This window comes from Chlorocebus sabaeus, chromosome 22 (genome assembly GCF_047675955.1).
Source record: "Chlorocebus sabaeus isolate Y175 chromosome 22, mChlSab1.0.hap1, whole genome shotgun sequence".
NCBI lineage: Eukaryota > Metazoa > Chordata > Mammalia > Primates > Cercopithecidae > Chlorocebus > Chlorocebus sabaeus.
The window spans coordinates 39679577-39704725 of NC_132925.1; the positions used below are offsets into that span (position 1 = coordinate 39679577).

At 37.6% G+C, this 25149-nt stretch overlaps 1 protein-coding gene and 1 pseudogene across 4 annotated transcripts in view; one reads left to right on the top strand and one right to left on the bottom strand.

The window, feature by feature from the left end:
• Positions 1-25149, bottom strand: part of GSK3B (glycogen synthase kinase 3 beta) — a 270061-nt gene that overhangs the window by 189045 nt on the left and 55867 nt on the right. The gene's annotated exons all lie outside the window — the stretch shown is intronic.
• LOC140709819 (presenilin-associated rhomboid-like protein, mitochondrial pseudogene) lies at positions 14774-19098 on the top strand (annotated as a pseudogene).

The following is a 25149-nucleotide window of genomic DNA, read 5'->3' on the forward strand; positions in this document are numbered from 1 at the left end:
TATGAATAAGCTATACTACAAACTGAGAAAAGTCATGCCACAGTCTAATACTCTGGTGACCCTGCTGTGGAGAGTTAAGTCTGCAATGACTGCCTCTGAAAAAATTTTCCTTCACCTCAAGAATGAAGTCTCCACAGAGAAATAACAGAAAGTTAAAAGTCTGCAACAAAAGCCTAGAGAAATCAGCACACTACCCATGAATACACAGAAGACACAAAGCATTTTCACATTTTCTAACAACAGTATTAGCAGGGGAAAAGGCACTGCCAATTATTTCTGTATCACGCAGAGAAATAACACACAGCTATTTTTAAAAGATGTTTACAACAATGACGCTATTGAAAAATATGATTATATAAATTACTCAAAAGACCCTCATCTTCAGGTATGAATAAGACCGTCAGAAGAGGAAACTCTGGCCACTGCAAATTTTTCAGATTAAGGTGAAGTTCAACTCTATTCAAAGAATCCAGGTTTTTAAAAAAAAAAAAAAACCTTATTAAAACAAAGATGTTGGCTGGGTGCGGTGGCTCACGCCTGTAATTCAGCACTTTGGGAGGCCAAGGTGGGTGGATCACCTGAGGTCAGGAGTTCGAGACCAGCCTGGCCAAAATGGTGAAACCCCATCTCTACTAAAAATACAAACAGCTACTTGGAAGGCTGTGAGACAAGAAAATTACTTGAACCCGGGAGGCGGAGGTTGCAGTGAGCCAAGATCATACCACTGCACTCCAGCCTGGGCGACAGAGTGAGACTCTGTTTAAAAAAAAAAAAAAAAAGCAAAAACAAAACAAACAACAACAACAACAACAACAACAAAGATGTTGGGCCAGGCACAGTGGCTCACACCTGCAATCCCAGCACTTTGGGAGGCCATAGCAGGCACCATAGTGAAACCCTGTCTCTATTTATTTTTAAATAAAATAAGTTTAATTTTAAAAAGCAAAGATGTTCTCCCCAAAATAAACAAACTGCTAGAAACAAGAAAACAACATAAAAATTAATTAGCAAAGGAAATAAAAAGTAGAAAACTGGACCCCATGGGATCAGAGTTAGAAAATTCAAAAATGAACTTATTCTTGTGATTAAAATAGGGGCTTTATTTTATGATGCGGAAGCTCTAGCCAGAGAGCACAACTGCTTATATATGTTGGAACAAATGAAACTACAAAGAAAGAAAAGAAATATCAACCAAGTAGTTGAATCAATCAAATCAACCCTAATGATCAACAGCAGGATAAAAATTCCAGCGCAATTTCTATGTAAACTTGATGTGATAAAAATCTTCCTAATAGGGCCTTTTCCCTTAGATACCATTCATCTTCACATGATTCCAATCTAAGAGATTAGGAAAAACAAAACAGAACAATTACTAAATTTCCTTTGGGGATAGGAAGAGTAAACAAAAGGAGAGAGAGAAAACAAAATGGACAGATGTCACACAGGCTGGCTTCTGGAGATGTTGCCTTGTCTATCACTTTTAGAAATGAAAAGGAAAACATAGGGTGACAGAGGACAGAAATGACATAAAGCCTCCAGAGTTATTTTCAATCACAGGAAGACATCATGCTACTGAAATTAACAGACATCAATTCTGAAGAATCATAACATTCCCTTCTTTAAAAAAATAAAATAAAATTTTGTCCTTAGAAGCATAATGAAAACAATATGGGCTTTGAAGTCATACAAAGGTTTATATCACAAGTTCAACCTACTTAGTATCTATAAAATGGAGACAGCTGCTACTTAGAGTTGTGATGATTGAATAGCATAGGTTACATAGGTTTTTTAAATGCATACCACGTAGTGAGTGCTCAGAGTAAGTTACAGTTTCTTTGAACTTTGAATTATTAGCAGTGGAAATAGGAAAGAATATATTATTCTGCTCCACTATGCTCTTTTACCACTCACATGTGCCCTATCACGGTACTTATCACAATGTCCTATAATTAAAAGTCTGAACCCCTTACTTCACTAAGAGCTCTTAGAAAAACCAGACATTGGCCGGGCACAGTGGCTCACGCCTGTAATCCCAAACTTTGGGAGGCAGAGGCAGGCAGATCACGAGGTCAGGAGTCCAAGACCAGCCTGGCCAACATGGCGAAACCCCGTCTCTACCAAAGACACAAAAAATTAACTGGGCGTGGTGGCGCACGCCTGTAATCCCAGCTACTAGGGAGGCTGAGGCAAGAGAATCAATCACTTGAACCTGGAAGGCGGAGGCTGCAATAAGATCATGCCATTGCACTCCAGCCTGGGTGACAGGGTGAGACTCTGTTTCAAATAAATAAATAAATAAGAAAAACTAGACATTATTGGAATCATTCACATTTCCCATGTGCACAAGGTTCAGCACAATGCAAGTGTTCAGCAAAGGTTTGCCACTGAACTTATAAGAATTATTCAAGCAGAATTGTTAGTATTTGCAAGCTGACTACTTCATGTTAAAACTAAGTAGTGCTTTTGCTTATTCCTATGCTTGTCATTGGTCAGATATAAATTCCTGAGGAGAAGGTACATAGAAAAGCCTTTACAAGTAGTAAAACAGAATGGAGGGCTTACTGAAAACATGGTGACAACGAGCAGCCAAAACAAATGACTCAATATCCCACATGTGTATTTAGGTATGGGTGGGAAATTTCCTCTGTTTCTAACCCTTCTCCAAACAATTTTGGTTTCTTTAGAGCATCAATATGCAGCAACTGACAAAAACTGGACAGGAGACAAATCTGAGATCTTAAGTTCAATTTATCTAAGTATATTCATTGAGAACTGTTTACAGTTTGCAAGCACCACTCACAGTGGGCATAAGAATCACCTGGGAGTTTACTAAAATGAGGACTCTAGAATATATCCCCCAAAAGGTCAGTATTTCTGAAGTGGGGCTCCAGAACTGTATTTTTAATAAGCACCTCAAATGCTTCTTAATGCAGGTTCAGCTACCACACTTGAAGAGCCACAACATACCATTTAATTCCTACAAAAAGCCTGTGACATACTCAGAACACTCAGTTTAACAAATGAGAAAATTCTGGTGTTCAAAAAGATTTGATAATTTGCTCAAAGTAATCCCTTCAATAACTCATACCCACAGGATTCAGACCTGTCCATTTACTGCAAAACCTGTGCCCTACTACATTACTTTGCTAAGGACCATGTCATAAAGATAAGAGATAGGTATTTAGGCCCCGAAACCAACTTTTTTGTGTTCAGCAAAACCTAAAACCCCAAATATCTTACAAAAGGTGCTGAGGGAAATATCTATTAGCCACCCCAATTTTTTCTTTGAAATATCCATACTACTTCTGAGCCAATTTCAATTGACTCAATTTTTTATCTTCTTGGTTTTACCTCAAAACCAAATTTTACTTTAAACCAAACAATAAACCTAAAATCAGAAACATGCTAATTTCCAACAGTCTGAACTTATATTATTTTACTTATAAGCCATAAACTGGAATCAAATGTATTTTTCTTTTCTCTAACTTCACTCAACTGGAATAAAATCAAACCAAACCCAAAGTGAATAAATACTTCACTTGGTCTTAAGTCCTCACTTGAAATAATTTCAAGACGTATTTTAGAAACAGGTTTATTTTCCATACACATCTAAAAGGCTTACAGCACGCGCACAAAAATCTTCGGCTTTTAGGAATTTACATTATAATTTTTAACTCTTAAACATGCTTATCCGTTTGATTTATAAGCTGTCCAATTTGGAGGGCAAGGGTGGATACTACGTTTAAATTTTTCTTAAGGAAGGAAGGTTACCAGATTATCAAAGAATTAGTATACTATACATGGATGAAAAGAGCAAATAGTAAGTACTTAAACTAAAGAAGTAAACAATTACCTTTAAAAATACAATTACTCACTCACTGACCCCGTCAGCGGTCACGTCTAGAAACATCAACCTTGAGCAGCCAGAAGAAAGCCAGAAAATAGATCTCAAAAAGTTGGTGTATTTTACTGTAGTCTTTAGTGACAGTAATACCAGATCAGTGCTCTACATATACATTTTAAATCAATTAGGTCTGTTCTTGGCCTACCACACATCCCTTTGATCTTCAATATTGCATTCTGACATCCCAAATGCCCCCCATTGTAACAGCTTACCTAACCCTGCCCTCTCCTGAAATATGCAAAGACATCTGCACTCCTTAATCTAAACTGCTTTTTCCATAGCACAGCATACAAATCTACACACATTTTTGATCACTTTAAAGTGGAGATTATTAAATTAAAAATCGCTGTTGAATTGAAACAGCAGGGAGGGGAGGAGAGAGGATGGGATTTGTTTCCTCCCAGAAGACTACTGCTTACTCTGTCAGTCCTACATACTTTACTAATTACAATTTAACAACTAACAACCAATCCATGAGGGCAACACTTACGGTTATCACACACTAGTGGAGTCCCATTTTATGACTATGCAGATAGCAGTCTGTAAAATATTTGTTTATTTATAAGTGACAAATTTCTATAGGCTTCTACTATACTTTGGAAACTAAAGTCTAAAAGTCACCAAAATAAATACCTCTACTTCCACCTCAGAGATGACCTTGGACCCTGCAATCACTCTCTTAAAAGAGAGAAGTCAATTCAACAGATTGAGAAGATAATGCAGACAAAATTCATACATTTGACAGTCTTCCCTAGAACCAATCACGATCACCAAACCATCATCACTCATCATCACAAATAAATTTGTGAAGCACTTTACAGTTTAAAAGCACATTTAGACCCATTATCTCATTTAATCTAAGCAACAGTCCTACAAGGGAAGAAAAACCAGTACTAAATCAGGGAGGAGGGAACTGAGACTCAAAAAATAAGTAAAATTGCTTGAGGTTATATACAGGTGACCCCTGAACAATATGGGTTTGAACTGCGCAGGTCCACTTATACACAGATTAAAAGATTAAAAGTACAGTATTTGCAAGGTGTAAAACCCACATATACAGAGGGCCAACTTTCCACATACAGTGGTTCCATAGGGCCACAGGACTTGAGTATGCAAAAATTTTGGTGTGCCCAGTGGTCCTGGAACCAATGCCCCATGTATAACAGCAATGACTGTATAGTATTAAAAACTATGGTTTAGTATAACACCGCAGTTTAGACTGTATAGTATTAAAAACTATACTATAGTCTTATAGTACTCATCCAAATTGCCTCACCCAATTCCTAAGTTTAGTACACTTTCCAATACTTATAAAAGTGAAAGTGAGTTGAACAATTTACATTCCAAAATAAATCCATAAAAATAACTCAGTCCAATATAACCATACCTTTTGAGTAAGTCTTTATATCTTCTCATATAAACTGCAAAAAATAACTTTAAATATAAAACTGTGTCATTTTGCTGATATACGAAGCTACCTGAGAGACAAATCATCTAAAACAAGTAAAAAGAGCGCCAGAAATTCCCCTCAGGCAAATCAAATCAGTGAACAGATAGCAAACATTTAAACACCTGAACAGATTTATCACAATACTAAGTAATAATACATAGCCTAACGACAGCTGCTACTTTTGTAGGAATAGAAGGAACATTTCCTGATTTTCTTTTTGCACTGGTTTCTTCTAAATAAGAAACATTTTGGAGACTGAAAAAGGAAGCATGGTTTTTCTAATCAATAAACAAACAAACAAAAAAGAATGTAAAAAACCAAATCTCTCTCATCACATAACAGTTGTAGGCATTTGTTGAATTACCTAAAGTACAGTATTTTACTTTCACCTTTCATACATTCAAAAAATATATTTTCTTAATAATAGTTTAATACATCAAAAAACATTCCAAATGTATATCAAGCTATTTAAATATTTTTGGTGAGCTGCTGTACCATGTTATGAAAAAACAATACTGAAACAGTTCATATAAAAATACCGAAGTAGCATTCTACTCCCCATTCCCAGTTCTAAATAGCTTCCAAAGATAATCAAAACCACTTATTGACCAGCATAAGGATTGCTAACACAACACACTTTATCAACATCTTTGCTCTCCTTCATCAGGAATCATTCACATGTTATACTCTACCCCATTCCCTTAAACTTGCATTATTTGTATGTCAATGAAATCTATCTCAAACAATTTCTTTTTCAAACACACATCCTAGGTTACTCTATCTTCCATTGTTCTTTCATATCTTTCTTATCTAAGGAAACTATTTCTTTTCTAACTTTTTCATTCCACTCAGGACCTAAAATACAACCTTAACCATAGCTGGTAAGCAAAAAGATAGCATTTCTGCTGTATACCAATATCAAAAGAAAGAAATGCCATCAACCTATAAAGTACCTGAAAGGACACAGAAAGGCCTGGCAGACTCCTGCAAGTCTCTACGCCTGACCTCCCTCTGATTACATCCCTTTATCAATCACATACAAGAAAATTTTTCAAAACTAGTTCTTAACAGTGTTTTGGTTTTGTTTAACTACTATTCTTGCCATATTATTTTCTATTATGTGTCACTGTAAATATATAGATATTTGAGCTAACTATGGCTTCATTAGGCTTTTGTAGGATAGCCTGGGAACCTATTTGTATTTACTTATTTACAAAACTTACTATGGAAAAATACTTTCTAAGTTCCAAAATAATTTATGAACTTTTAGAATGCAATCTGTTTATCAGCTAAAGCTTTTCCGTATAACAAAATAAGAGGAGGAAATATGCCTAAAATATTACAATTTTAACTGTTGTGAAGATAGTGTATCTCCAAACAACTTTATAAGAACCTCTTAAAATTAACTATGGAAAATAAAATCGCAGGTAATAACTACGAGTTCTGCCATTAACTCCATTTCTGCAAGGGATACCATACATTTTCAAATACTGATTAAATTCTAGTTTACAACTTCATTAGTAACGATGCTAAGTTTATAGTTAATAAGACAAGGAACATGCCTAAGAGAAAAATATCTAGGCTTACCTCATTTTATTGCATGTTGCAGAAATTATGTTTTTTTACAAATTGAAGGTTTATAGCAGCCCCATGTTAACCAAGTCTATCAGTGTCACTTTTCCAACAGCATGTGCTCACTTCATGTCTCTGTGTCACATTTTGGTAATTTTTGCAGTACTTCAAACTTTTCATTATTATTATACTCATTACGGTGATCTGTGATTAGTGAAGGCAAACTTAACAGATTAATATTGTGTGTGCTCTGACTGCTCCACCAACCAGCTGTTCCCTCATCTCCCTTCCTCTCCTCAGGGCTCCTTATTCCAGACACGACGATATTGAAATCAGGCCAATTAATAAGCTTATAGTGGCCTCTAAGTGTTCAAGTGAGAGAAGAGTCACCTGTCTCTCACTTTAAATCAAAAGCTAGAAATAATTAAGCTTAATGAGGAAAATATGTCAAATGCCCAGACAGGCTGAAAGCTATGCTTCTTGTGCCAAACAGGCAAGTTGTGAATACAAAGGAAATGTTCTTGAAGAAAATTAAAAGTGCTACTCCAGTGAACAGATGAATGATAAGAAAGTAAAATAGCTTTATTGCTGATACGGAGAAGGTCTGAGTGGTCTGGATAGACGACCAAACCAACCTCAACATTTCCTTAAGCCAAAGCCTAACCCAGAGCAAGGCCAGAACTCTCTTCAATTCTATGAAGGCCGACAGAAATGAGGAAGCTGCCAAGTTTGAAGCTAGTAGAGGAAAGATGCCCTCTCCATACCATAAAAGCACAAAGTAAAGCAGTAAGTGCTGATTTAGAAGCTGCAGCAAGTTATCTAGAAGATTTAGCTAAGATCATTGATGAAGATGGCTACACTAAACAACTTCTATATGCCATTAAGAATATTCATGATTCATAGGAACAGGAACACGAGTTTGGAAGATGATACCAATCCTCCTGGATGATTTTGAGGAGTTCAAAATTTCAGTGGAGGAAGTCAGTGCAGATGTGGTAGAAATAGCAAGAGAACCAGAATTAGAAACAGAGCCTGAAGATGTGACTGAACTGCTGCAATCTTGTGATCAAACTTGAACAGATGAGGAGTTGCTTCTTATGAATGAGCAAAGATAGTGGTTTCTTGAGATGGAATGTACTCCTGGTGAACACACTGTGACTACTGCAGAAATGAGAACAAAGGATTTAGGATATAATCTCAGCTGATAAAGCAGCAGCAGGGTTTGAGAGGACTGATTCCAATTTTGAAAGTTCTACTAAAATGCTATAATGCCTGGGGTGCTGGCTACTGTAGCCTCAGCTAACCAGGAGACAGAAGTATGATGATCACTTGAGCCTAAGAGTTTGAGTCCTGCCTGGACAACACAGTGAGACACCCATCTCTTTTAAAAACTAAAACAAATATAATGCTATCAAACAGTATCTCATACTACAGAGAAATCTTTCGTGAAAGGAAGTCAATTAATCCAGCAAACTTCACGGTTGTCTCATTCTAAACAATTGTCACAGCCACCCTAACCTTCAGCAACCACCACCCTGATCAGTCAACAGCCATCAACACTAAGCAGCAAAAAGATGACTATTCACTGAAGGCTCAGATTATTAGCATTTTTAAACAATAAAGGATGTTTAATTAAGGCTGTTTAGACATAATGCTACTGCACTTAATAAACTACAGTATAGTGTAATCATAACTTTTATATGCACTAAGAAACCAAAAAAAATTGTGCGATGTGCTTTATCATGGTGGTCTGGAACCAAACTCACAATATTGTCAATATATGCATATATTAAATAACATTGTCCCAACTGATCACAGTTACTTATAATCAAATCCATATTGGTATTTATATTTGCCTCATCTTCCTCCCTCTAAAAGCTTGCTTAACATCTCTCAATCCTCTCCCCACAAAAGAAAGAGAGAGAGAGAGAGGAAAAGAAAGAAATGAAAGAAAGAAAGACCGGCCTTTAGAGAACCTGGCCATGCCGTTCAAATAGGGCATGGCCAAGTCCACCTCCTCAATGAGGAAGAGTACTGTCAGATTAAGTGGGTCAATTCACAAAGCAGTCCACTTAGCATTTCTCCCCACAAAGCTCTACTAGAAGAGATGCTAACTGGGCTCTATTAAATAAAAGCCACTGGAATAACACAATCCTGTACTCACAGTGGGTCTACCACTGGGACTCGGTTCCTTTACCACTGCCTGAGAAATAAAATAAGACTGATCCTCTTATTGGTGGGTCATGGAAGAACATCTTAGGACATCCAACGCCAAAGCAGTATGTCTCCCATACTGCTTACTCATTATTTGCAGTGTCAAAAGTAGATAAGGACATTAAAGTAGGAAACAATTTCCTTTGAAACAGAACTTTCATCCTTGGGAAATATGTACATGCCTACTGCCCTTTTTAAAATGGTCTTTGTCATCTCCTACTGTTAACTACCTGACTTAATGATATACCAGGATAGGACTAGCCCAAGTCTGCTAGCTGTGACTGCTGGTGAATTTCTTTTTTATACCATACCTCTACAACCTGCAGAAGCATTTAACACATTAAAAAAAAAAAAAAAAAAAAAAAAAAATCAGTGGAAACTTTAAAAGGTTTGATGTGAATATATGCAAGTAACAAGACCAAGGTTCCACTGAAGACTTTCCTGAGCTGTGTCCCTCCAAGATTATGTCCAACACAGCCCCCAAGTTCCATGTACTTTCATGCATCCTAGATGAAATTGTAATAAAAGTTAACTACAAAACAAAAATTTGTAGTCATCCTTTTTTCTCACCAATTTCCATTATAAAAACTGAAACTATATACCCATGTGAAGAGTCCCACAGAATATAAGGTTTTAATACTTAATATGGTAAACACAGTGCTAGCAATAACTTTATAGATCAATAATGTCAACAGAAAGCCATCTGACCTATTACCCTTAAGGTGTTACTTAAATTTCATGATGCCCCCTAAATTTAATCAAGAAGAAAAATACTATTTTCCTTATCTTAAGACCCTCATACACACACCCTCGTCACAAACCTTTGTCCTAGGTATCTCTAGTATCCACTAAACAGTAAAGCAAACACTAACGGAGAAGAGAACAGTGTACCTGACCATCCAGGTACCATGAAAAGATGAAGAAATGGTGAATCTCAGAGGTCAAGAGCAGCCAATTTCATTAAGATCTCCATCAAAGCAGATGATGCAGCACCTTCCTGAAATAAATTGTGACCCATGTAGGCAATACGCACCATTATTTACAAATGAGCCTGAAAAACTGAACTGCTGAATTGAAATTTAAAACAGAATATATCAGTTTTATTTAACTTTTCAGGTAGGGTAAATATTCCAAATATTCTAACCAACAACATAAATGGACTCCAAAAATTAAGCTGGCACTTAACAGTCTTAGGTTTTAATGGCTCACACCTATAATCCCAGCACTTTGGGAGGCCAAGCAGGAGGATTGCTGTTTGAGCCCAGGAGTTCAAGACCAGCCTGGGCAATATAGCGAGATCCTGTCACTACAAAAACAAAAATTTTTTTTTTTAATTAGCCAGTCATGGTGGCACACACCAGTGGGAGGCTGAGATGGGAGAACTGCCTGAGCCCAGGAGGTCAAGGCCACAGTGAGTCAGGTATGCTCTCCACTACTGGAGCCACTACTGCACTCCAGCCTGGGCAACAGAGCAAGACCCTGTCCCAAAAAAAAAAAAAAAAAAATTCCAGATTCATGATATTTCTGGGAGAGTATAATACACATTCTTTATGGTACCTGTCCAGTCTACATACATAAAGCCTAATTAACTACTAATTTTCTATTTTTTCAGCTTACATTTTCACTGCTACGTTAATAGTTAACATACATACACACATCTCTCTTCTCTGAAAATCTCTTTCCCCTCCCACTGGGTAAAGTGCCTGAATATGTTCATCTAAGTATTTATCAAAACAACAACAAACTCCCTACCTCGTGAGAGAAGCAGGTATTATTTATACAAATAACTGCTCCATTAGATAATAACTGAAGTAAGAGAGACAAAAGTGAATGGTGGGGCACAATTAAGTCCATAATGGAGTATCTAGAATCCCATTAGGGGAGGTCCCTCCGAAAAAGTGGTATTTCAGCTGAAATTCTAAAAAGTGTGAGAGGGTAGGGGGAGGAGGGAAGCAATGGGGTGGGAAGGGATAACATTAATGGCAGAAGGCATGTAAAAAGAAGGATCTTGAAGGAGTTTAACAAATTGAAAATAAGTGGACAGTCACACAAGACTACATATTGTATGATCCTGTTCATATGAAATGTTCAGAATAAGCAAATCTATAGAAAGAAGATAGACTCACTAAACTACCTGGTTGTCTAAGGCAGGCAGTGCATGTCAGGAGATGGGGAGTGACTGCCAATGGATAGTAAGATTCTTTTGGGGGCCAGGCATGGTGGCTGATGTCTGTAATCCCAGTACTTCGGGAGACGGAGGTGGGCGGATCACTTGACACCAGTAGTTTGAGATCAGCCTGGCCATCCCTACTAAAAATACAAAAATTTACTGGGCATGGTGGCGGGTGCCTGTAATCCCAGCTACTCGGGAGGTTGAGGCATGGGAATTACTTGAACCCAGGAAGCAGAAGGTACAATAAGCCTGGGTGACAGATCTCTTCTGGAGGGCTGTTTTTTAACCTACAACAGTTCTCAGTTTATTCTTAGCAGAACAAAACATCAGAGATCTAATAAACTAGAAACAGCAAAGAACAGAAAAAAACATAGTGAAAAATTAATTGCAGGGAAGAAAGGAAATCATAACAGTGAATGCAGAGGGAATCACTTAACAGATTAAAGTAATTCTGGAGATGATAAATGTGAAGAACAAAGATGATCCAACATAAGGATAATTATTGTTCCAAAAGTAGATGCCACACATGAATAGAAAATTTCCTTGAAGCTTTCCTTGAAATTGAGAGCACTATCTGCAGGGCAAAAAGGTACAATGTATGCAAGAACTGACTCAGGATGATCAAAGTACTGTGGTTAAACTGAAGGATAAAAAAAAGTGTACCAGGCCTCCAAACAGAAAAAAATTTGTCACCTAAAAGTTAGTCAACCTGAAAGGCAGGCTGGGGAACACATGGTGCAGAGACGCAGAAGATGTTTGTAGAAAAACCAACACATCAAGTTATGAAAAAACAGGCCAAACTTCTAACACTGTTTGGCTTATGACCTTGAGGAAGTCAAGGAATGTCCTTTTTAGGGCTTAGTTTCCCTGTCTGTAAACTGAAAGGACTGAATAAATACGAAATTTAGAGCCCCTTCAGCTCTGAAAGTATGATGGACGGTAGCCAGATTAAGAGGATAAAAATGTCAAACACTGGGTTTTACACCTTACTTTTCCCCTTCCAGCTCTTATTAAATCATAAGTTGGGAAGAAAGAATTTATTTCAGACATTCCTCCTACCCCCAAATATACCTATCATATTTCATCTCACAAATCAGCAAATATTAAAAAATAAACACTCAAGGTGTTAACAAGGGATACAATAAAACTAGGCGCTCTCAAATATGATGTTTTAGAAGCCTTAAAATTTTCCCCAAATATCAAGCAAGGGATGTTAGGAAAAAACAATCACTTAATAAAGGAGGAAGAGTTACTTGTTAGGGGCAATGAGAAGGCATCTGCTGAAGCAAGAGCAGTGAAACAAAGGATACGGGAGAGAAGTGGGGTAGTTTATAATCTACAGAAGTTGTTCTCAACGTATAAGCCAAAGAGAACCTGTAAGGATTTATTACTGCAAGTGGGTCTGCAAATCCACACAAAAATAAACCACTGCTGGAAACAGAGAAATAAGCAATGCTAAAATAAACCACTGCTGGAAACAGAGAAATAAGCAATGCTATACCGCCAAATACACACACACACACTAATTTTTTGTTTGTTGGTTGGTTTTTTTGAGACAGAGTCTCACTCTGTTGTCCAGGTTAGAGTGCAGTAGTGCCATCTAGACTCACTGCAACCTCTACCTCCCGGGTTCAAGTGATTCTTATGCCTCAGCCTCTCAAGTAGCTGGGATTACAGACACGCACCACCACATCTGGCTAATTTTTGTAATTTTAGTAGAGATGGGCCTTCACCATGTTTAGTCACACTGGTCTCAAACTCCTGACCTCGAGTGATCCACCCACCTTGGCCTCCCAAAGTGCTGGGATTACAGGCGTGAGCCACCGAGCCCGACCCACACTGATTTTTAAATATGAAATCTTGAAGTATAATTTTCCTTAAAAGCAGCGGGACAAAAAATTAGCCAGGCGTGATGGCATGCGCCTGTAATCCCAGCTACTCAGGAGGCTGAGGCAGGAGAATCACTTGAACCCAGGAGGCGGAGGTTGCAGTGAGCTGAAATCGCACCATTGCAATCCAGTCTGGGCCACAGGGCACGACTCTATCTCAAAAAAAAAAAAAAAAAAAAAAGGCAGCAGGAGCAGCCAGGCACGGTGGCTCACGCCTATGATCCCAGCACTTTAGGAGGCCGAGGCAGGCGGACCACTTGAGGTCAGGAGTTTGAGAACAGTGTGGCCAACATGGTGAAGCCCCGTCTCTACTAAAAATATCAAAAAAGTAGTCAGGTGTGGTGGTGCACACCTGTAATCCCAGCTACTTGGGAGGCTGAGGCAGGAGAATCACTTGAACCCAGGAGGCGGAGGTCACAGTGAGCCAAGATCACGCCACAGCACTCCAGCCTGGGTGACAGAACGAGACTCCGTCTCAGGGGGAAAAAAAAAAAAAGCAGGAGCAACAAAAATGAAGCCCTATTCTTTGACCCAGTACTTCCCTTTCTAGGAATACGGCAAAAGAAAGTAAAAAGAAAATGGAAGAAAATAATTAATTTACAAAGATATTCATTAAGGCATTATTTACCACATCAATAAATTAGAGCCAATCCAGATGTCCAATAGCAGAGAATCATAAGGTAAACTACGATACACTCACAATGAACAGAATATTATGTACTCATTAAAATTACATTTTCCAAGAATATTTAATGGTTTAGGAAAATATTCATGACACAAGATTACATAAAAAGGCAGAGTATATAGCTACAAAATGCTATATATTGTGATCCCAATTTTGAAAACAAATGCTACACAAACACACCAAAAAGTAAACAGGAGTTTTCTCTAGATAGTGAGAATACAGGCAAATTTTTATTTTCTTTTTTGTCTCTCTCTGTAATTTCCAAATTATCTACACTGAGCATATAAAATGTTTTAAAGATAAATTTGCTTGAAGTTCTAAAAAGATATTCAAAGATATTCTCTCCAAAGAAGTATTACTGTCACTGGGTTCTAAAAAAAAATCCAAGTATGCTTACAGAACACTTCGAGCTAAAAAATCAGCAACTATTTCTTGAATAATTTATCCTTAGTTCTAAAATTGAGTGTAATCGGCAAAGAGATGAATTGAGTGCCTCATTCATAGTCAACGTTTATTCTTCAATTAGGCATTGTTATATTCAGTACACAAAAGAGTGACAAGAGAATAATTTGGCTAGAGCACGACTTACTGGGACGTATGTTTAAAAGATTTCGTAAAAGGCTGTATGTTTATTTAGACTCAACTTTTATTAACTACTATGTGACTGTCCATTTAAATAACAATTAATGAGGTATTATTACTATTTAATAGATAAAAGAAATGAAGAGGCCAGCCTGGAGCCTCATCATACCATAACTAGAACCTGCTGAGGCAGATTTACCTCATGAGAAACTTGGCCCTTACCCAACAAACTATTTGAAACTTTCCAGACTATGCCACTAAGGCCATAGATCCGTCTAGCCTACAAGAGATTAAAAGGCCTAAATCTATCAACACCTCATATCCTTGTTTACCTAAGTCTCCACCAGAAATACTAGCCTCTCTCATTTGCTGTTAACTGTCATGCCCCTACTACTCCACACATCCCTCTCATCTGAATCAACTCCTCAACTCTACCTCTTCTGTGATCAGCAAACTCCACTTTCTAGCCTTATGGAAAACATAACTCCCCCAAATATGCTACTGTAATAAATCCCACAGAGGCTGATGTTATTCAGTTCCTCCACACGTCTCAAAACCATGTCCTTGCAGGCCATGGTGGGGCAGAGGTTGGGAAGATGGCATGGTGAGGCTGGGCAGAGACAGGCTGGGGCAGCGACCAGACATGGTCTCATGTCTCCGCCAGTGAGCAGCCGCAGCTGCAAGGAACTCACTATGGCCCTAGCCCCGCCACGGCTGCTCAGACACAGGTTTGACTTCTTCAGCAAAAAGGTAGATTCAGAAAAGCACCCAGGAAAGCTGAACCTCAAACATCAGACATAGGCACAAGTGTTGAAGCATACAAGAGAAGTGCTTTGATTCCTTCTGTGAAAGAAACAGCCTTTTATGCTTCTCCGTATCCTATAGGGACTCTCATAAAACCTTTATTTTTTACTGTTGGGTCTACAGGCTGTGCATTTGGATCAGCTGCTATCTGGCAATATGAATCACCGAAATTCAGGGTCCAGAGTTATTTTGATGATATAAAAGTTGATGGTTGGGACAGCATAAGACCACAAAAAGGAGACTTCAGAAAGGAGAATAACAAGTGGTGGAATAACCTAAGCGATGGCCAGTAGACTGACAGATTATCACAGGTGCAAACGAATGTCGTTGTATTCTGTTGATAGAGAGTACCATCTCTGCAGCGGACAAGGATCAGATATTTCACATCTAATCCAGCCTCAAAAGTTCTTTCTTTTCCAGTGTTGCTGTCAACATTCAGTTATTTCTCCTTATTTCACATGGCAGCAAATATCTATGTTTTGTGGAGCTTCGCCTCCAGCACAGTGAACATTCTGGGTCAAGAGCAGTGTTATTATCTGCAGGTGTTATTTCCAATTGTATCAGTTATGTGTGTAAAGTTGCCACAGGAAGATAGGGACCATCACTTGGTGCATCTGGCACCATCATGATGGTCCTTGCAGCTGTCTGCACTAAGATCCCAGAAGGGAGGCTTGCCATTATTTCCCTTCAGATGTTCACATTCACAGCAGGGAATGCCCTAAAAGTCATTATGGCCATGGATACAGCAGGAATGATCATGGGATGGAAATGTTTTGATCATGCAGTGCATCCTGGGGAACTCTCTTTGGAATATGGTATGTTACTTATGGTCATAAACTGTTGTGGAAGAACAGGGAGCCTCTAGTAAAAATCTAGCATGAAACGAAGATGGATGGCCCCCAGAAAAAGAGGTGGCTCTAAGTAAAACTGGCACTGGACAGTATAGGTGCACCTGGTCCGTGACACCTGAGAACCATAGGAGCACACTGGCCCTAAAGTGACCACGGCTATGCTCTGGCTTGAAAGACATCAGCATCTGGCCTCCCAGTGTTTTCAGCTATGTCCCCCAGTCTGTCTTTTAGAAGGTGAATTATGACAAAGTTGTGAAAAAAAGGTTTATATCTAGTTGGGAAAAAAAAAAATCACATCCTCCTTGTTCCCTATTGCCATTTCAGAACCATTATACTTTCTCGGTCATCCAAAAAAACTCTGCTCACTTGAGGTCCTCCTAGGCTAGTTCCTTCCCTATCAGCTTCTAAATGTTGGGGTTCTTCTAGGCTTGGTCCTAGACTCCCATTCTCTATCTTCTGTCTCCATACTCTCCCCAGATTAGCTTATGCATTTCCAGATCTTTAAATACACGGTATTTATCCAAATTGTTACCATTTGAGAGCTGTTGGTTCTCAAATGTATTTCTGTAGACCTGACTACTCTTTCAACCTTTAGAGACTCCTATATTCAACTTCCCACTTTGGAGTTACACTTGTGTCTCATTTCCCTGATTAAAACTCCTTAAAGGCTTCAGCATCTTTTACAAAACCCTGTAAGATCTAGTTTCATTCTGATATCATGCCATTCTTCCCTTGCTCACAACCCTTCGGTCACACTAGGCTTCTTTCAATTTATTGAATACACAAAGCATTTTGCCACCTCAGGACTTTTTCACATGATGTTCCCTTTCCTTACAATATTCTTTTACCATCCCCATCCCTAATCCCTTCCTTTTTATCCTTTATGTCTCAGCTTAAACCTCACTTCTTCAGAGACACCTTCTCTAGGACAATCCAATCTAAAGTAGTTTTCACCTGTTATTATATTCACAGTAACCAGTTCTTTTCCTTCAAAGCACTTAATCACAATTTTTAAATAAGTAAACACACAATCATGTCCTGACCATATTAGTCAAACTGTATCTTCTGTATGAATCAAAAACCAGTGAATAAATGTACTTACTCACAACCACACAGCTAACGAATGGAAAAATCAAGAGCTGCCCAATTTAAATCCAGTGTTCAATACACTATAAAAACTTTTCCTAACAAACTCTGTTCAATACACTATAATAACTGTTCCCAACAAACTCATCTATTATTGTCTCAAACATAATGTAACTAGACCTAATAAGTCTTATTGTAAAAGAGTATGTTAAAATTCAAAGATATCGCACAATGTAAAAATTACATGGACCAAAGTGCTAAGTATTCAATGGTAGGTCTGGAATTTCAAAAAAGGTATAAAACAATTTTTATATCAACACTTCTTGAAATATTTCTAAAACACATTCTTATCTGAGTAAGATGCAAACTAATTTAGCAGATAACATTTCAAATTTTCATTAATAAAATAGTTGCGTGGAATGAAACATAGAAATCTCTAGAAAAAACAATAATTACATTACTAAATTAGCCCACCAAAACCCCTTTAATACTGGTTAATAGGCTTTAGAACTAATAATACAAACTTGAATCTGGGTCCAGGAAGCAAGGCCATGGAAAGAAGGCCCGTGAAAGAAGGCCGAGGATAAGAAAGGAGGGTAAGAACTCATTCTCAAGTCCTTGGGTAGCCAGGACTCTGCTACTTCCTAAGCCTTTTTTCCCATGGCCCACCTCATGTATTCAACAAGGAAGTAGAGGGACAGAGGGTGAAGTAGGAAAAGAGAAGGAGAAAACATTTAACAAGCAGCACAGTGTTAGGCATGTGACATACCGATTTTACTTACTACCACCAATCCCACAATGCAGTTACCATCATCCTCTGTTTCACCGGGAATATTTAAATCTAAGCCTATACTCTTTCCACTACTTCTTAAGCAACCAGCCCTAAGTAAGTACATAATTAGCTGTTTAATGCACTGTCCATGAGGAGATAAGACATATCTGCAGTTTTTGCTAGTTTTTTATAAACAGTAAGAGCTCAAATATTTGTTGGATAAATGACTGAAATCAGTAAATGAATGAATGAGCAAAATAATTCAATTTCTGTGACTTTTCCTAATCATTTCAGACTACAGTGATTACTCCTCCCTCTGGATTAACGCTTAATGTCTCTATTTATGTTGCCCTAGTCACTACACGAAGCTACTGAACACTTGAAAGTGGCAAAGTTTGAATCAAAACATTCTGAAATGCATAACAGATTTTAAGGACTACATATTGAAATGTTAATATTTTTATATATTGGAGTAAATAAAATATATTATTAAAATTAACTTCAGGCTGGGCGCAGTGGCTCACACCTGTAATCCCAACACTTTGGGAGGCCGAGGCAAATGGATCACAAGGTTAGGAGTTCAATACCAGCCTAGCCAATATGGTGAAACCTCATCTCTACTAAAAACACAAAAATTAGCCAAGTGTAGTGGCAGGCACCTGTAGTCCTAGCTACTCGGGAGGCCAAGGTAGGAGAATCACTTGAACCCAGGAGGCGGAGGTTGTAGTGAGCCGAGATCGCGCCACTACACTCCAGCCTGGGCAACAGAGTGAGACTCCATCTCAAAAAAATAAATAAATAAAAAGCAATTTAATTTCATCCATTTCTTTTAAGTTTTTATAAAGTGGCTATTAGAAGCCAGGAGAGGTGACATGTTCCTGCATTCCTAGCTACTCAGAAGACTGAGGCAGAAGGATCACTGGCGCCTGAGAGTTCAAGTCCAGTCTGGATAGTGAAACCCCTTCTTTATAAAATAAAAACGTGGCTATTAGAAAAATTTAATTATATATGTGGCTTGCAATATACTTTATGAACAGCACTGATCCATACCATCCATTTGGCAGCATATATATTTCTACTTCATAACATCTCATGTTAAATATTCAAATATGTACACATTTCATAGGGTCCCTTATCCTCTAATAATTGAATGTATTTTAAAGTAGCTTCATTAAGTTATGATTCACATAACATACAATTCACCCACTTAAAGTGCACACTTAACGATTTTTAGTACTTTCACAGGCTTGTGCAACCATCACCCCAATCAATTTCATTACCCCAAAAAGAAACACTGTACCTCTTAGGTGTCATCCCCCAATCCTTCCATTCCAGCCCTAAGGAAAGAGTAATCTACTTTCTGTCTACAGATTTGCCTATTCTGGACATTTATATAGGTGGAATCGTGTAATACTTGGTCTTTTATGCTTGGTTTCTTTTACTTAGAATGTTTTCCAGGTTCATCCATGTTGTAGTATGCTTTGGTCCATTTCTTTTGCTTCCTCAGTAATATTCCATTTATGGAAATCCCATATTTGATTTCTCCATTCATCAATTGATAAATGTTTGGGTTGTTTCTACTTTTAGTTATTATAAATAATGCTATGAACATGTGTATATATGAACATATGGGTATATATAACTCGGCATGGAATTGCTAGATTATATGGTAACTCTATGTGTGTATTTTAAGAACTACCAGATTGTTTTCCAAAGCAGCTGTACCATTTTACATTCCCACAGCAGTGTATGAGGGCTCCAATTTTTCCATATCCTAACAAACATTGGTTATAATCTGACTTTTTTATTCTAGCCATCCTAATGAGTCTGAAGTGGTATCTCACGGTTTTGATTTTTATTTCCATAATGACTAATGATGCTGAGCATCTTTTTATGCACTGATATGGTTTTGCTCTGTGTCCCCACCCAAATCTCATCTCAAATTGTAATCCTCATGAATTGGAGGAGGGGCCTGGTGGGAGTTGACTGAATCATGGGGACAGACTTCCCTCTTGCTGTCCTTGTGATAGTGAGTTCTCACGAGATCTAGTTGTTTGAAAGTGTATGGCACTTCTCCCCTCACGCTTTCTCTTTCTCTCTCCTGCTCCACCACGGTGAGACAAGCTTGCTTCCTCTTTCACTTTCCACCATGATTTTAAGTTTCCCGAGGCCTCCCACCTACGCTCCCTATACAGCCTTTGGAACTGTGAGTTAATTAAACCTCTTTTCTTCATAAATTACCCAGTCTCAGGTAGTTCTTTATAACAGTGTGAGAACAGACTAATACATACACTTACCAATCATTATATATACATAAGTTCTATCTATTAAGAACCTGTGCCAAATTTTTAATTGGACTTTTTTTTATTATTGAACTGTAAGAGTTCTTCTTGTATTCTAGACACAAGTCCTTTATCAGATATAATTTGCAAGCATTTTCCCTTTCTGTGTTTTCTCTTTCTTGATGGTGTTTTGAAGCACAAATGGTTTTATTTTTTATAATGTTCAATGCATCAATTTTTTCTTTTGTTGCTCGTGTGCTTGGTACCATATCTAAGAAGTCATTGCCTACCCAAGTTCAGAAAAACTTAATCCTATGTTTTCTCCTAGGAGTTTTAGCTCCTAGTTGCTTTAGCTCTAGCATTTAGGTCTTTAATCCATTTTGACATAATTTTTGTAGATGGTGTGAGGCAGGAGTTAAACTTCATTCTTTTGCATGCAAATATCCAGCTGTCTGAGACCATTTGTGGGGGGGAAAAATTCTTTCACCATTTAATTATCTTGGTATCCTTGTCAAAACCAACTGACCTTAAAGGTAGGGGCTTATTTTTAGACTAACAATCATACTCCATGACTCTATATCCAAGCACCACACTGTCTTGATTGATGTAAAATTTTAAATTGAGAAATGTGAGTCCTCTAACTTTATTTTTCAATTTTTGAGGGGCTATTCAGAGTCTGTTATGAGTTTAACTGGGTACCCAAAAAAGATATGTTAAAGTCCTAACCACAAGTACCTCAGAATGTGACCTTATTTAGAAATAGGGTCTTCACAAAGGTAATCAAATTAAAATGAGGGCCGGGAGAGGTGGAGGTCACTCATGCCTGTAATCCCAGCACGTTGGGGAGGCCGAGGAGGGCAGATTGCTTGAGGTCAGGAGCTCATGACCAGCCTGACCAACATGGCAAAACCTCATCTCTACTAAAAATACAAAAAATGAACCAGGCGTGGTGGCAGGCACCTGTAATCCCAGCTACTTGGGTGGCTAAGGCGGGAGAATTGCTTGAACCCAGGAGGCAGAGGTTGCAGTGAGCCGAGATCATGCCACTGCACTCCAGCCTGGGCAAAAGAGTGAGACTCCATGTCAAAAAAAAAAAAAAAAAATTAAAATGAGGTCATTCAATTGGCCCTAATCCAATATGACTGGTGTCCTCGCAAAAAGAATTTTGGACACACAGACAAACATACACAGAGAGAAAATATTATGAAGACACGCAGGTAGAGGAAATCTAAGTGACTTTAGTGATCTACAAGCCAAGAAATGCCAGGGATTGCCAGCAAATGCTAGAAGCAGCAAGCGGGGATAAGTCCCTAGAGCAGTCAGAGCTAACACCTTGATTTTGGACCTCCCACTTCTAAACTGAGAGAAGAATTTCGGTTGTTTTAAGCCACCTAGTTTTCGTACTTTCTTACTGCAACCCTCAGAAACTAATACAGGATCCCTTGTATTTCCATATGAATTTTACGATCAGTTTATCAATTTCTGCAAAGGGTAACTGGAATTTTGCCTTCTGCAAAAGGCAACTGGAATTCTGACAAACCTTTGGATCTGTAGATCAACTAGGAGAGCACTATTATTTAAACAATATTAAGTCTTCCAATTCATGAACATAGGATGTCCATCCTTTTTTTAGGTATTCGTTAATTTATTTCAACAATGTTTTGTAATTTCCAGATTATACATTTTGTACTTATGTTAAATGTATTCATAAGTATTTTGTTCCTTTAGATGGCATTATAAGTGGAACTGTTTCCTTAATTTCAGTTTCAGTTTGCTCATTTCTATTGTAGAGAAACACAATTGATTTTTATACATCGATCCTACATGAGTTCAACTTTGCTGAACTCATTTATTAACTCTAATAGATTTTTAGCAAATTTCTTAGGATGTTTCCATAAATATCTGCAAATAGAGACAGCTGTACTTCTTCCTTAAGACTCTGATGCCTTTTACTTCTTTCCCTGCCTAATTGCTCTGGTTAGAAACTCTAGTACAATGCTAAAAAAAAAAAAAAACAACAACAACAAAGTGGCAGCAGAGGACATTCTCATATTGCTCCTAATATTAGGTAGAAAGCATCCAATATTTTGCCATTAACTACGTATTAGCTCTGGGTTCTTTCATGGATGTTATCAGATGGAGCAAGTTTCCTTCTATTCCTAGTTTATTAGTTTTATCATGAATAGAATGTACTTTTTAACATATCTATAGTCTACATAATGTATACCTCACTAGTACTCTCTACTGTGCTAAATGATTAAAACTGGTATGAAGTACAACTTACCAAAGAAAGTCCTGGATTTTTTTATGTAACAGAAAAACATAAATACTACTTTATTAGGATAATTCAGAAGATATCCTCATTAATAATATTTATGTTGTTAAACTAATTCTGATCACCGGTTTTGTTGTTGCTGTTTTGTTTTTAACACCCCCAGAGTATCACCAATTAAAGTATCTAAGAGAAGGGGGTACCATGACTAACTTACTACTAAATGACTCAGAGACAAAAATTTAATTTAAAAAGCAAATCTGGCTGGGCGGTGGCTCATGCCTGTAATCCCAGCACTTTGGGAAGCCAAGGTGAGCAGATCACTTGAGGTCAGGAGTTCAAGGCCAGCCGGGCCAACATAGCAAAACCCCATATCTACTAAAAATACAAAAATTCGGTGGGCATGGTGGTAGGCGCCTGGCATCCAAGCTACTCAGGGGGCTGAGGCAGGAGAACCGTTCAAACCCGGGAGGCAGAGGTTGCGGTGAGCCAAGATCACGCCACTGTACTCCAGCATGGGCGACAGAGTAAGACTCCATCACAGGAAAAAAAAAAAAAAAAAGAAAGCAGATCTAGCGGTTTTAGGAAAAACGCTTGGATACACAGAGATCAAAATATTACACTACAATAAAGTTTTAGAATCAATGTCAGACAAATTTACAAGTTCCCAAACACAGAAATAAAAGTAATGTCAACACCTGTTAAAAAAAAACAAAACCTAACACTCAAATTTGTTTTAACTGACAAAACCCAAAGTTTGTGATAACTCAGAACAGCAATTCCTATCAGTGCATTAAACAATTATCATCCCAATATCTTGTTTTATAACACAAAGAAAAATGCTGAATATAGTGAAGTATAGAAATACTCCTTATTCACTAGCAATTACTTGAAACAAACAAAAAAATTGCTTTGCTTTTACTCAGGGTATTGCCCTAAGGGACCCTTGTTTCTCCTACTGGCCTTCCAGTTCTAACTTTAAAAACAGATATGAATTTCGTTATTATATTGTAAATGGTCCCTCTATCCACTCCAGAAGAAAGAATCAAACGGCAAGATAAAATAAAGTAATAATTTAAAAGTAATAGCTTATCCAATTATCCAAATTGCTTAACTTCTCAGGCAATTAAGAAACATGACCTTCTCCATCCAGAAATGGTGACAGACTGAAAAACTGAAGACACATTATCCTAAAGAACTTGTATTCTTATTGGAGAGATAACTCAAAATCTAAAATATGCAACAATCCTAAATATATTAAGCAAGCAGGTAGCGTGTAATACGTCATATGCAAAGGTAGGAAATATGTTTTATAAAGTGAACTCCAGACTGGGTGACAGGGAGAGACCCTATCTCAAAAACACAAATAAATAAAAAATTTTAAAAAAGGACTACAGTTCTTTTGCACCATCTTACACATCAAACCTTTAGTCTTGAGGTATTTAATAATATTTAGTGGTTTTAGAAAATACTGAGCATATAAGCATGCATTTAGAATTCCGTTTTCTACACTGTATGCTCTTCATGATGGTTATTCTGGGTCAGTCATTAAACTCCCTTATGTAAATCTGCTTCTGCCAGATGGCATCAATAACTACAGAAACAGTCCATAGGTTAACACTATTATATTTTCCTGTAATACACTATAGAGAATAATAGGAACTGATGAATTAAAAATACATAAAACATCTAAAGAAGTCTTTATTACTAATAACCTTCCATAGCTATAACATATGCAAGATACTGTACTAAACAATTTATATTAAATGTTGTTCACTTAACCTAAAAATACATTTACGTACAAGGAAACTGAGGCACAGTTCAGTAACTCGTCCAATGTCACAGCAAGTAAATGGCAAATTCAGAATTTATCCCACAGCCCAGGCTCTTATTCAACATGTTACTTCCTCCTAAGCTATTTTTAAAGGCATATGAAGTCAAATTATTAATTACAACAATCTCAGGTTTCTTCTTCAATTTTACTTATCATAATTCACCCTCAAAACTATGCCACTGAGACCAGGCATGGTGGTTCATGCCAGTAATCCCAGTGCTTTGGGAGGCCAAGGTGGGTGGGCTGCTTGAACCCAGGAGTTCAAGACCAGCCTGGGCAACATGGTGAAACCCTGGTCCACACCTATGATACCAGCTACGTGGGAGGCTGAGACAGCAGGACTGACTGAAGTTGAGGCTACAGTCAGCTGTGATCAAGCCATTGCACTCCAGCCTAGGCAAGAGAGTGAGATTCTGTCTCAAAAAAACATGTGCATCACTGAAAGAGGACATCAAAAAGGGATGACAGTCTTTTTCTGAAAAAAGGTACTAGAATAAGCAAACATCTACATGCAAATAAACAGACATCAACTTACACAAAAATTAACTCAAAACACACAAAAATTCACAAAAATTAAAAAATTAGCTCAAACTGCATCATAGATCTAAAGTAAAATGCAAAACTATAAAAATTCTAAAAGATAACAAGAAAAATCTAAGTAACCTTTGGTTTGATGACGACTTTTTAGATACAACACCAAAAGCATAGTCCATTAAAAAAAAAAATGGAAACATGGGCTTCATTACAATTAAAAACTTCTGCTCTCTGAAAGAAAGACA